The 14,915-nt window shown below is 36.0% G+C and overlaps 1 long non-coding RNA gene across 1 annotated transcript in view; it reads right to left on the bottom strand.

Moving 5' to 3' along the window:
• The window catches only part of LOC123546566 (uncharacterized), a 99,533-nt gene that overhangs the window by 16,811 nt on the left and 67,807 nt on the right, over positions 1-14,915 (bottom strand). Inside the window, exon 4 of the long non-coding RNA XR_006685507.2 lies at positions 8,739-8,892. This is a non-coding gene — a long non-coding RNA (uncharacterized LOC123546566). The remainder of the gene's footprint in view (positions 1-8,738; positions 8,893-14,915) is intronic.

Below are 14,915 nucleotides of genomic sequence, written 5' to 3' on the forward strand. Positions count from 1 at the left end.
TTTCAAGTCATTATCTTTTAAAGTACCAAATATATGTCTATGAACGAAGCTTTCGACAGTTTAACGTGAAAATAATTCCAAGTATAACAACTTTGTGACCTTGACCTTGGGTATAATGGGCCCAGCCCCTATACATACTTTGTTTTATGCTGGACAATGTTTATATGAAGTTACAGTAAGATATAAGCAATAGTAACAAAGATATGACAGAAAAACAAAGGTTGCCGAAAAACTTTAACCTTAAAAATAACTTAAGTTTAACAGCTTGGTGACCTTGACCTTGGGTATATTGGGCCAGCCCCTGCACATACTTTGTTTGTATGCTGGATAATGTTAATGCGAAGTTACAGTAAGATATAAGCAATAGCAACAAAGATATGACAGAAAAACAAAGGTTGCCGAAAATTTTAACCTTACAAATAACCTAAGTATAACACCTTGGTGACCTTGACCTTATGTATAATGGGCCCAGCCCCAGCACATATTTTGTTTGCATACTGGACAATGTTTATGTGAAGTTACAGTAAGATATAAGCAATAGTAACAAAGATATGATAGAAAAACAAAGGTTGCCGAAAAACTTTAACCAAGAAAGCTGACGCCGACGCTGGCGCCGGGGCAAGTAGAATAGCCCCCCTATTCTCCGAATAGTGGAGCTAAAAATGAAGATAGGTACAGAAGAGTGACAGCATATAACTATACTCTGAACATCTCAAGAAATTAAAACAAAAAACTTAGCCAGTATAGAAGTATGAAATCAAACAAAGAGGAAATAGTCCAGAACTTCGCAATATGTTTCCAGTTGTTAGAAACTTTAACAGGAGATTAGCTAACGGTCGTTTAACTTTTAGGGTTACAATTCGACATTTCAGAAGACTTAGAAAAACGAATGTATGCAGTAAGAATTATGAACACTGAAAAATCTATACAATAAAATCAAAGGATCATACTTGTCTAGTGTTTCCTACCAAGAATAGTATTTTGAATCAAAATTTAACTGGCTGTTAGTTTAACAACTGGTTAAACTTTCCAACAACTGGACAGTGGTTGTCAATGAGAAATAATACAGAAACAGAAGTTGTTATGAGATAATGATAGTTAAGTATGACACTTAAAGAAGTCCCTCATGATATAGAAGAAAATACCATGATAACATGGATGGTATGGAAATAAATGTTACTCCAATGCATTACACCATTCAGATTGAATGCCTGTAGCTCCAGCAGCCAATCTCCGTTAACTTAAACATGGCTTTAAAGGTGAATTCTGGGAGTAGCATCTGACATACATGGCATGAAAACTAGTTTGGGCTGAACATCTATATTTCAGAGATTGAACATCTATATTTTCGAATCATATGAAACATTCATCGATAAAGAAAGATCTTTAAAAGAAATGTATAATGCTTAAGTTGAAAATGATCTGTTTAAAGCAAGTTATTTCATTGTTCGCACTAACTGCAATATAAAAAAAACAAAACAATTTTGGGGTAAAATTTCAAAACGTATAAAAACTAAGGAAGAGTTACAAGTATCAATCTTTGCATCGCAAAAAATCAAGTTTCTATTTCCTCATGCTTTTGTTTAAAAATGATGCAGCAAAGAGATTTTGTGATTATCAGATATAGACCTGTTGGAAGCACACGGTTCAGTTTACAACCAATACAATTTTCTAACCGATGTTCAAAACAGAGAGTCTGCTGAAGCAAGAAAAAGTAACAAATTGTATCAATTTTTTTAATCTTTGAAGTAGAATTTGTTTTCTCTGGATGTATTATTACATCTTTGCAGTGATGGCGATGCTCGATAAATCCAATACAAGGATCTGATATAGGGGAAGACATGGGTCAAATTACAGTCCAAACCTTATTCTTTAAATATATATATAGAATTTCAGTTAAAACAAATAAATCTTACAAAATATGGGAAAAAAACAAAGAAGAAAAGACTTTATCATACATTTTGTGGTCCTTCAAAATCTACCCACAATCTTCTATACAGCACAATCTTAATGATTACGCATAAAACAGTTTGTATTTTGTCTCCTCTGTGTAAAACTGACGTAACTGTATATAAATTAACAAAGTATCGTAGAACATTTTTGCAATGAGGCAACACTTTGTTAAAACTCCAGTTTCAATTTACCTTTAAAAATCTGAAAAATACATGACACCTTTGTTTTAATAAGAGCTTTTGTCTTGTCACAAAGTAGGATGAGGTAATCTGGTTTAAATCAACAAGTTGCAGTTGGCATTTCACCAAGTCTTAATCATCTAAGTATGACGTATCATCTAAATGAGGCATCATTTCACTATATATACTGTCTGAGGCATCTATTCAATATATATACTGATTGCATGATTTCATAATCTGACCTGTTTGAGGCATCAATTCAAAATATCAACTGTTTGCGGCTTAATTCCAATATATGATCTGTTTGAGGCATAATTTCAATAAATGAACTGCTTGAAGCATCTTTCACTTTATGAACTGTTTGACGCCTCATTTCACTTTATAATTTGAGGCCTCATTTCACTCCATGAACTGTTTGTGGCATCATTTCACTCTATGAACTGTCTGAGGCATCATTTCACTCTATGAACTGTTTGAGGCATCATTTCACTATACGAACTGTTCGAGGCATCATTTCACTATATGAACTGTTTGAGGCATCATCTCACTCTATGAACTGTTGGAGGCATATTTTCACTCTATGAACTGTTTGAGGCATCATTTCACTCCATGAAATGTTTGAGGCATCATTTCACTCTATGAACTGTTGGAGGCATCATTTCATTCTATGAACTGTTGGAGGCATCATTTCACTCTATGAACTGTTGGAGGCATCATTTCACTCTATGAACTGGCATCATTTCATTCTATGAACTGTTTGAGGCATCATTTCACTCTATGAACTGTTTGAGGCATCATTTCACTCTATGAACTGTTTGAGGCATCATTTCATTCTATGAACTGTTTGAGGCATCATTTCACTCTATGAACTGTTTGAGGCATCATTTCACTCTATGAACTGTTTGAGGCATCATTTCACTCTATGAACTGTTTGAGGCATCATTTCACTCTATGAACTGTTTGAGGCATCATTTCACTTTATGAACTGTTTGAGGCATCTTTCACTTTATGAACTGTTTGAGGCATCATTTCACTATATGAACTATTTGAGGCATCATTTCATTCTATGAACTGTTTGAGGCATCATTTCACTATACGAACTGTTTGAGGCATCATTTCACTTTATGAACTGTTCGAGGCATCATTTCACTATACGAACTGTTTGAGGCATCATTTCACTATACGAACTGTTGGAAGCCTCATTTCACTCTATGAACTGTTGGAGGCCTCATTTCACTTTATGAACTGTTTGAGGCATCATTTCACTATATGAACTGTTTGAGGCATCATTTCATTCTATGAACTGTTGGAAGCCTCATTTCACTCTATGAACTGTTGGAGGCCTCATTTCACTCTAAGAAATGTTTGAGGCATCATTTCACTATACGAACTGTTTGAGGCATCATTTTACTATATGAACTGTTTGAGGCATCATTTCACTATACGAACTGTTGGAGGCCTCATTTCACTCTATGAACTGTTGAAGGCCTCATTTCACTCTATGAACTGTTTGAGGCATCATTTCACTCTATGAACTGTTGGAGGCCTCATTTCACTCTATGAACTGTTTGAGGCATCATTTCACTCTATGAACTGTTCGGAGCATCATTTCACTATATAAACTGTTCGAGGCCTCATTTCACTCTATGAACTGTTCGGAGCATCATTTCACTATATAAACTGTTCGAGGCCTCATTTCACTCTATGAACTGTTCGGAGCATCATTTCACTATATAAACTGTTCGAGGCCTCATTTCACTCTATTAACTGTTCCTAGCATCATTCCACTTCAAGACCTGTTTGAGGCATCTTTCACTTTACGATCTGTTCCGAGGCCTTGTATCACCCTATTAACTGTTTGAAGCATCTTTCACTATATGAACTGTTCGAGGCATCATTTGATTCTATGAACTATTTGAGGCATCATTTCAATATATGAACTGTTTGAGGCCTCATTTCACTCTATTAACTGTTTGAAGCATCTTTCACTATATGAACTGTTCGAGGCATCATTTCACCCTATGAACTGTCTGAGGAATCATTTCACTAAATGAAATGTTTGAGGCATCATTTCACTCAATTAACTGTTCCAGGCATCATTTCACTTCAAGACCTGTTTGAGGCATCTTTCACTTTATGAACTGTTCGAGGCATCATTTCATTCTATGAACTGTTTGAAGCATCATTCATTACATGAACTGTTTGAGGCATCATTTCACCCTATTAACTTTTGAGGCAGCATTTCACTCTATGAACTGTTCGAGGCATCATTTCACTTAAAGAACTGTTTGAGGCATCATTTCACTCCATGAACTGTCTGAGGCATCATTTCATTCTATGAACTGTTGGAGGCATCATTTCACTCCATGAACTGTTTGACGCCTCATTTCACTGTATAAACTGAGGCCTCATTTCACTCCATGAACTGTTTGACGCCTCATTTCACTGTATAACTTGAGGCATCATTTGACTATACGAACTGTTTGAGGCATCATTTCACTATATGAACTGTTTGAGGCATCATTTCACTCTATGAGCTGTTTGAGGCATCATTTCACTCTATGAACTGTTTGAGGCATCATTTCACTCTATGAGCTGTTTGAGGCATCATTTCACTCTATGAACTGTTTGAGGCATCTTTCACTCTATGAACTGTTTGAGGCATCATTTCATTCTATGAACTGTTTGAGGCATCTTTCACTCTTCGAACTGTTTGAAGCAGCATTTCACTCTATGAACTGTTCAAGGCATCATTTCACTCTATGAACTGTTTAAGGCATCATTTCATTCCATGAAATGTTTGAGGCATCATTTCACTTCAAGAACTGTTTGAGGCATCTTTCATTTTATGAACTGTTTGAGGCCTCATTTCACTCCATGAACTGTTTGAGGCATTATTTCACTCTATGAACTGTTTGAGGCATCATTTCACTCTATGAACTGTTCGAGGCCTCATTTCACTCTATGAACTGTTTGAGGCATCATTTCACTCTATGAACTGTTCGAGGCCTCATTTCACTCTATGAACTGTCTGAGGCCTCATTTCACTCTACGAACTGTCTGAGGCATCATTTCACTCTACGAACTGTTCGAGGCATCATTTCACTCTATGAACTGTTCGAGGCATCATTTCACTCTATGAACTGTTCGAGGCATCATTTCACTCTATGAACTGTTCGAGGCATCATTTCACTTTATGAACTGTTCGAGGCATCATTTCACTCTACGAACTGTTCGAGGCATCATTTCACTCTACGAACTGTTCGAGGCATCATTTCACTCTACGAACTGTTCGAGGCATCATTTCACTTTACGAACTGTTTGAGGCATCATTTCACTTTACGAACTGTTTGAGGCATCATTTCACTATATGAACTGGTTCAGGCATCATTTCACTACATGAATTGTTTCAGGCATCATTTTACAGCAAGAACCAACTGAGGCATTGTGTCATTAAATGAACAGATTGCAGCATTACTTCAATATATGAACTGTTTGAAGCATAATTTCACTGTATGAACTGTTTGTGGCATTGTCTCAATATAATTATAACTGTTTGAGGCATTATTTCAATTTATGCATTGTTTTGGCATCATTTCAATACTTGAACTAGCTGAAGTATTATGTCACTATATGAACTGTTGGAGATGTTATTTCAATGTAATGAAGTAATTTTTTTTTAAAACACATTCTTTTTACCTGTTGAAGGAATATCCACATCCCTAAAGATAGTATCAACCTCTCCCCTAGACCCATACCAATTAATTGACCCAATCCTCATTCTTCCCCTCCAGTCCTTCACCCTAACCCCCACAGTCAAGCAAATTTTGGCCCTATTTAGCTGAAGAAACAAATTGTTTGAACATAATACTATTTGACCACACCTTTATGAATCAGCATCATACATCATGTTCTTATTATCACACAAAATACATTGTCCACAATGCCCACTTATCATTGGACTCATAAAAATGTGAATGTGGCCTTTAATTTCACACTGTCCAGATACATCCATAAACAAGAAGCTTAGTGACCATCAAATAACTAAAGCCGGCTAAAATATAAGGACTTTATAGCTGCGAAACAAACAGATTAAATGACAAAGGACAAATTTACTGTCAAAATATTACATGCTTCTGGTTGGCAATGGTCAGTTCAACAAGTTTAGGGTCATTTCAGGGACACAAGGGGATATATGACTGACAGACATGAAAATCACATACTCAAGAGTGACCAGTAAAATAAAATCTTCAAAAAACCATGTCCATCTAATGACCAGTCTTGGACAATGACTACAACACGATTGTCCAATATGGACAATAAAACATGTTTAAAAGGTTTGACCTTAAAGTATATGGGTGTTCAAAAGGTAATATGATATTCTTGAATGAAAAACTTTAAACGTGGGCCATAATTCATTAGAAACAAGCTTTGTAGCATATATGGCTTCCGTAAACTAATTTTTATGAGCAAGTTTCATTTTTTAAGATTGTATCTTTTGGAGATACTGTAAAAATGTGTATGAACATTACTTAAACAAGAGCTGTCTAATGAAAACAGGCTCGATTCCATCTAATATCGGCTTACATACAATATTTTTGGTTAAGTTTAACATCACACTTGAACAATTTCAGTTCAATGACAACTTTTAAGCTAAGACTCCAGGTGCCCCTCCATGCATTACTTCATTATGGGCGAGCACCTGGGTAGAACCATATACTGTCCATAAGCCAGCTAGATGGCTTCCTCACTTGAAGAATTCTGGTTTATTTTTTAAATTATTTTGAAGATTTTCCTATAGAAATCTATGTAAAATCAAGTGACCCCTGGGGCGATTTGAATAACTTTAGTAGAGGTCCACTAGACAATGCTACATGTCAAATATCTAAGTTCTAGGGCTTCTGGTTTTTGAGAAGAAGATTTTTTAAAGATTTTCCTATGTAAAATCATATGACCCCCTCGGGCGGGGGTCAATTTTGACCCCGGGGTCATAATTTCAAAAAAATTGGTAGAGGTCCATTAGGGAATGCTTCACACCAAATATCTAAGCTCTAGGGCTTCTGATTTTTGAGAAGAAGATTTTTGAAGTTTTTCCTTTCGGTTGCCATGGCAACCAGAGTTCTATATGGAATTCAATTCTTTGAATAAGTTTTGTAGAGCTTCACCCAAGGAACATTCCTGTGAAGTTTGGATGAAATTGGCCTAGTGGTTTATCAGGAGATGTCGTTTAAAGTAAAAGTTTACGGACGGACAAAGGACGGTGAGTGCTCACAATAGCTCACCCCGAGCCTTTGGCTAAGGTGAGCTAAAAACCAAAGATTCAAGTCATGTATACTCAAGTTATGTCTTAGTTATAACTATAACTAGAAATGTGTCCATGGGACACAGATGCCCCCACTACATGACATTAGTCAGGGGCCAGAACTCCTACAATACTGAATGAATCCGGATGCGAAACCCCAGGTGCACAACTACACATGCTGAACAACATTCCTGTAAACTTTGGTGATTCTAGGTCAAATACTTTTGGGGCTATGCGCGACACAACATTAAAATGACCAATTTTTTACTAAGTCAGGGGCCATAACTCCTACATGACTGGATGAATCCGGATGCGAAACCCCAGGTGCACAACTACACATGCTGACCAACATGCCTGTAAAGTTTTGTGACTCTAGGTCATATACTTTTGGAGCTAGGCACGACACAACATTAAAATGACCAATTTTTACAAAGTCAGGGGCCATAACTTCTACATGACTGCATGAATCCGGACGTGAAACCCCAGGTGCACAACTACACATGCTGACCAACATTCCTGTAAACTTTGGTGATTCTAGGTCAAATACTTTTGGAGCTATGCGCGACACAACATTAAAATAACCAATTTTTTACTAAGTCAGGGGCCATAACTTCTACATGTCTGGATGAATCCGGACGCGAAACCCCAGGTGCACAACTACACATGCTGACCAACATTCCTGTAAAGTTTTGTGACTCTAGGTCATATACTTTTGGAGCTAGGCACGACACAACATTAAAATGACCAATTTTTACAAAGTCAGGGACCATAACTTCTACATGACTGAATGAATCCGGACGCGAAACCCCAGGTGCACAACTACACATGTGACCAACATTCCTGTAAAGTTTTGTGACTCTACGTCAAATACTTTCAGAGCTACGCGCGACACAACATTTTCGGAAGGACGGACGGACGGACGGAAGGACGGACGGACAAGAGCAAATCTATATGCCCCCCCACAAAGTGGGGGCATAAAAATGAAATACAGAAACATGTAATAGTCAACAATTCCAAAAATTAGTATTGAAACACAGAAGTTTTACTATCTACCAGAATAAAGATCTTTCTGATATGCCTATCTTTTGTGCATAACTCACCAATGTTCTACAAATCTTGCCAGGCTAAACTATCAATGGTGTTTTAAAATGCCCAAAATGTTTCATATTATTTCTAGAAATGCTCGTATATCATTCTATTAGACAGGGATTAATTATCCTCAAATAAAATCTGACAAATTTTGGGTGCTAGGGAATATTGTCACAGAATGAAGATGTCAAAAAATACCATATTATAATCAGTACCTGCTTCATCCAAGATGGTAATCTAGTTGTCAGTCATAATTGTTTCAGCAAGTTTGCAGACACTCTGTCACCTGAATGCAGTCTTGGAACAGGATATGTTTCTAAAGAAACCCTCCAATTCTGTTTTCTTCAACAACCTTCTTAGTTGAAAAGCCTATAATTTATGTCAAAAGGTATAAAATATAACACTGCTTTTTATATAAAAACAATTCAAAATTAATCTAAAACCTGTCAGAAAATCTCACAACTCAAAATTAAAATAGTTTTAATATCATAAAAGTCATATTTTGGAAGATGTCATACTGTTAAGTAGACAGTTGCCAAAATTTTTTTCCGAAGTGAAGACAGTTTCTTGTCAATCAAAAATTCTGTAATTAATATGATGTGGAAAGCAAGATATTAAGTGTCCTTGTGCTCTAGTGGCAACATGCTTCACTTTCAATCCAGTGACCTGGGGTTCAAATCCAGAATATCTATTTGCAAAGAGCTAGGCTACGTTAGCAGGATAGGCCTATATCTAAAGGGTTCTGAGGGCTTTGTCTCACTCTATCCCTCTGGTCAGATCGCTGTGTATTTACTAGTAGATGATGAATCTGGCACCTTGAGTGGCTTTTGTATTACGTAAAGCGCCTTTGAACGTGTTCATCATGAAAAGGGCGCTTTATAAATCTGGTATTTTTATAATATTCCTACAAACTAAGCTGCCAATAAAGTTAGTGACACAATGTGGCCAGGTGGATATTGGAACAAAAAAAAAAGCTGATCCAGGAAGTGAGCTGACTGGCTGTATAATACAAGTGGCTGCTTAACACAAATTACCAGTAAAGCAAGTTTAACAGTAAGTAGCAAGCACACAAACTCATGTTGCTCTATGTCTGTATGTCTGTATATTTATGAAGTTTTTTTTAAGTTTCTTTCGAATACAATTAAATATGAATTTAATTCAATAAAAGCCCACTTCATTCATCTAACACAGTCACTAAATGAATCCAAATCATACTCCAAGCACATTGCTAGATAAACCCCAAACCCATTAGATTAACAAGAGCTGTCACTAATGGTGACAAATGCCTCCACAGCACCTTGACATCTGACCTGTTCCCCAAAGTCAGTAGGGGTGGTGTACTCAATAAGTACTATCAGCATGTGAAGTTTGAAGGTCCTGGGTGAAGTGGTTCGCATGTAAAGTGCCTTCATGCAAAACGTTAACGTTGGCCCCTGTGACCTTGACCTTTGACCCCAAAGACAGTAGGGTTGGTGGACTCATAAAGTACTATCAGCAAGTAAAGTTTGAAGGTCCTTGGTGAAGTGGTTCGCGAGTAAAGTGCCTTCATGCAAAAAGTTAATGTTGGCCCCTGTGACCTTGACCTTTGACCTAGTGACTCCAAAGTCAGTAGAAGTGGTGTACTCAATAAGTACTATCAGCATGTGAAGTTTGAAGGTCCTGGGTGCAGTGGTTCGCGAGTAAAGTGCCTTCATGCAAAAAGTTAACGTTGGCCCCTGTGTCCTTGACCTTTGACCTGGTGACCCCAAAATCAGTAGGGGTGGTGTACTCAATCAGTACTATCAGCAAGTGAAGTTTGAAGGTCCTGGGTGCAGTGGTTCGCGAGTAAAGTGCCTTCATGCAAAAAGTTAACGTTGGCCCCTGTGACCTTGACCTTTGACCTGGTGACCCCAAAGTCATTAGGGGTGGTGTACTCAATAAGTACTATCAGCATGTGAAGTTTGAAGGTCCTGGGTGCAATGGTTTGCGAGTAAAGTGCCTTCATGCAAAAAGTTAACGTCGGCCCCTGTGACCTAGACCTTTGACCTGGTGACCCCAAAGTCAGTAGGGGTGGTACACTCAATAAGTACTCTCAGCATGTGAAGTTTGAAGGTCCTGGGTGCAGTGGTTCGCGAGTAAAGTGCCTTCATGCAAAAAGTTAACATTGTGACTAACGAACTAACTAACTAACGAACGAACGGACGGACAGTTGAAAACTAATATGCCTCCCTTCGGGGGTATAAAAAAACAAGAGGGCTATGCTGGTAGTACATCATTCATCTAAGCTTAATCAAAAAATTATATTTGAAATACTGGGTCAATATTTTCTTATAAGATTTTTTTTCTTTTACATATGGGTGGGTATTATGTTGGGGTAATGATGATACTGACACAGCACAGAATAGCAAGACAGAATATTAAGAAATAGTTTTAAAAAAAAAGAAGTTTTTGGAGTAGGGGGTGGAGGGAGGGGAGGAAGGGTGGAAGTAATATGGACATTGGTGTGAGTATGATGACCAAATTCAAAGAGTTTCAAGTAACATAGTAACATAAGAAACTAGGAGTCAAAAATACTGTACTGGTGAGGTGGGGTTGGGATGTAGGGGCTTGAAGGATTTGGTAGAGGGTCACCCAAGGAACATTTTGTGTGAAATTGTTTTGAAATTCGATCACAGTGAAAGATTTTTAAAGTTTTCCATATAACCCTATAGTAGCCCTGCCCCATGAGTGCCTTTTCTTTTTAACAAAACAGAATGATTTGAAGAAATCTGGTTGACAGTCACCAAAGGAACATTTCCATGAAATTATTTCAGAATCCAGTCAATGATATCTGAGAAGATTTCTATAGTTTTTCCTTTCGGCCATGGCAATCAGAATTCTGCATGGAAGACCCAGATTTGAAAGTTCTGAATGGAGATACCTGAGGAACATTCCTGTGAAATTTGGCTGGGGTTAACTTGTTGGTTTAGTAGGGATGTTCCCTAACAAGAGCAGCTGTCAGTTGACAGCTCGCTCGACTATTCTCTGAGTGCTTGATTGTATAATATAAGCTATGAGTTAAACTTTAACATTACAATAAGCATATTCGAAAAGGGGCCATAATTCAGTCAAAATGCTTGATAGAGTTTACCTCCTCCATTTTACAGACTGGGGTCATGATGGTAAACAAGTATGCAAAATATCAAAGCAATATCTCAATGGACTTTGAAAATATTTGGCGTGGTATGCAAACTTTAACATTACAATAAGCATATTCTAAGTCAAAAAGGGGCCATAAGTCAGTCAAAATGCTTGATAGAGTTGCCTCCTCCTTTTTACAGACTGGGGCCATGATGGTAAACAAGTATGCAAAATATGAAAGCAATATCTCAAGGGACTTTGAAAATATTTGGGGTGGTACGCGAACTTTAACATTACAATAAGCATATTCTAAGTCGAAAAGGGGCCATAATTCAGTCAAAATGCTTGATAGAGTTGCCTCCTCCTTTTATAGTCAGACTGGGGTCATGATGGTAAACAAGTATGCAAAATATGAAAGCAATATCTCAATGGACTTTGAAAATATTTGGGGTGGTACGCAAACTTTAACATTTGTGTGACGCTCACGCTAACGCTAACACCTACGCCGGGGCGAGTAGGATAGCTCCCCTATTCTTCGAATAGTCAAGCTAAAAAATTGTAGATGACAGACAGACGACAGACATCCTACAATCCTAAAAGCTCACCTTGAAGACTTCCTGCTTAGGTGAGCTAAAAATCTGCTGAACTACATTCAATTTTTTCTTGAAATATATGATACATCTTTACAGGTGTTCAAGTTTGAAAGAAAAACAAAAAATAGATGCTTAGCATAAAGTTTCTTAAACTAGAGATGAATCCAACCAGTCAATCAGGTCCTTTAATAATCCAACAAATTATCATCCCGACTCTTCCATTTCAATGCCGGATATTTTTTTCAATAAAACTTGTAAAATTGGTAATTTGAAATTAATTTGAACATTGAGATTTCCTGTAACATGCCTGCGTGTTTTATATTCCGAACACCTGTTTTCCCATTTTTCATATAATTGCCACATTATGACGGGTGACTATAAACACTCATATAACATTAGGATCGGTAAAGAATGAGCCACACAGCTTACAATAGTCTTCATGTCAAACTTGGATGGATGGCAAGTCTTAAGATTTCATTTCAATTTAATAATGAGGCTGTCATAGTCACCCGGTATATTTAACAATCGCCCTAATTGAAAGTAAAGGAAATGGGATGTAGCTGTTTCCTCGGGTTCTGCTTTAACAGGAATAATTTTGGAATTATGAAAAGCAATGAAACTGAATGTCAAAACAGTAGTAACTATTCAATTTCCTCTCACCCTTTCTTCAAGGTAAAATTATTAAAAGAGCCAATTGCTTGATCTATTTCTAAATATTTTATTAGATTGCACCTTTTCTGCAACCCCTTTCTAGTGTATAAGCACTGTTATACTTTGACTGAATTAATGCACAGCAAACAAAATACAGAATAAAGCTTTAAGTGAAAGTTTTACATGTTAATTGAAAGAGGCCTTTGAAATCGAAGATAAAAGGGGGCAAAAATCACTAGCCTTTATTCCTGATACAAAACTTTTGAAGTACAGAATCAAAAAAACAGAAAAACTCGGGTAGAACCTTTTTAAAAACTTCCCAATTTGAAAACAATATGTTTTTTTTTTTTTAAAAACCACAACAATTAAATTTTTAAAATTTTTTTCCCGGTAGAGAAAAAAGGAAAAAAGGTAACCCTTTTTAATAAAAAAGTTTACCGAGACAGACAAGCGGAAAAAAAAAATAAAAAACTCTGGAAATAAAAAAGGGGAAAAAAAATATCTGGGGGAAAAGACAAATTCCTGTAGCGTTTGAACATCCTTGTTTAAAAAAAAATCCCTCGGGAATTTAAAAATCGGCAACAAAGAAAAATTTTAAAATTTTTCCCCTTGCATTTTTCTTATTGCTTGTAGCTTGCTTTCATGGGTTTTTTTTTCTAAAAAGTTTTTATGATTGTATTGGGTTCAGGTGTGGGAAACCAACTGAGATTTTTTTTTTCCCCATTCAATTTACTCTGTTTAAAGGGATAGAGAGTTTCTTGAACTACTCTTACTTAACCTGAACTCTTTCATTTTACAAAATTTTTTTAAAAAATGTTCCTTTCAAAAATTTCTTTAATTTTTTTGTTCAACAAAAATCAAACCTTTTTTAAAAACAAAAAAATTTTTTTTCCCCTTCAAAAAATTATCTACAAGCAAAAATTTGTAAAATGAACAATGAAAATTCCCCCAAATTTCACCCCCCCCTTTGTTTCCCAAAAACCTTAAACACAAAGAAAACAAAAATTCCAGAAGGTAAGAACAAAAAATTAAAAATTTTAAAAGAATAAGAAAAAAAAAAGTTTTAAATAAAAATAGCTGAAAATGGGGGGGGGAAAAAAAATAAATTTAGAAAGGGAAATCAATCAAAAAACCCCCTTAGGGGAAAAAAACCAACGGGTTAAACTAAAATTTTTTCCCATCAAGAACGCTTCATAAAATTGTGAAAAATATCCGCCCAAAACACGGTTTGATCATTTTTCTAGAAGAAAACCGGAAAATTTAAAACCCAAACACAGTTTTTTTTTTTTGTAAAAAAAAAACCCAAGTTTAAACCAATATCATTTTTAAATGACTTTAGTTTTTTCCCTCATTAAAATTTGGGAAAAAAAACACTTTTCACAGGGGGGTGAAAAAAAAAGACAATTTAACTAAACCTTATTTTTTTCTTGCACCCCAAAATGTCTGCCTGCTGGATAACGGGGAACATTTATTTCCAAGTTTTTTTTTTTTTGACGTGTTCTTTTTGGTCTTTCCTTAAAAATTCAATGTAAAAAGAAATTTTATAAATTAGGAAAATTTAAAATTTTTTTTTTCTTTATTTCAAAAAAACTACCAACCTCCCCAATTTTTAAATTGTTCGGGTAAAAAAAAAGCATATTTTTTTTTTTTTTTGAAAAAGGTAATTTCGCAAAAAGTTTTACCCAAAAAAAAATGCAATTTCGTGGAACAAAACCCCCGGGGAAATGACAAAAAAATTTTCCCCCTAGTTGTTGCAAGCAATTTTACATTAAAATTTGACCCAAAAATAACTTTGCAGCGAAGATAAGCCAAAATTCTGATTTTTTTGGCCCTTGAATTCTTTCTGCTAAAGTTTTTTTTAAAACTGGGGAAGTGCCAATCCATTTGGGAAAATTGTTTTAAAAAACGTTCAGAAGAGTTTAACATTTAAACCCCAAAATAAACTAGATGGACATACATTTGGGAAAAATTTAGATAAGATTTAAGGGAAAACTGATCAGTCCACAAAAAACCTTTTAAAATATTGCACCCTAATGCTAGAAAAGAAAA

This window comes from Mercenaria mercenaria, chromosome 9 (genome assembly GCF_021730395.1).
Source record: "Mercenaria mercenaria strain notata chromosome 9, MADL_Memer_1, whole genome shotgun sequence".
NCBI classification, from domain to species: Eukaryota; Metazoa; Mollusca; class Bivalvia; order Venerida; family Veneridae; genus Mercenaria; species Mercenaria mercenaria.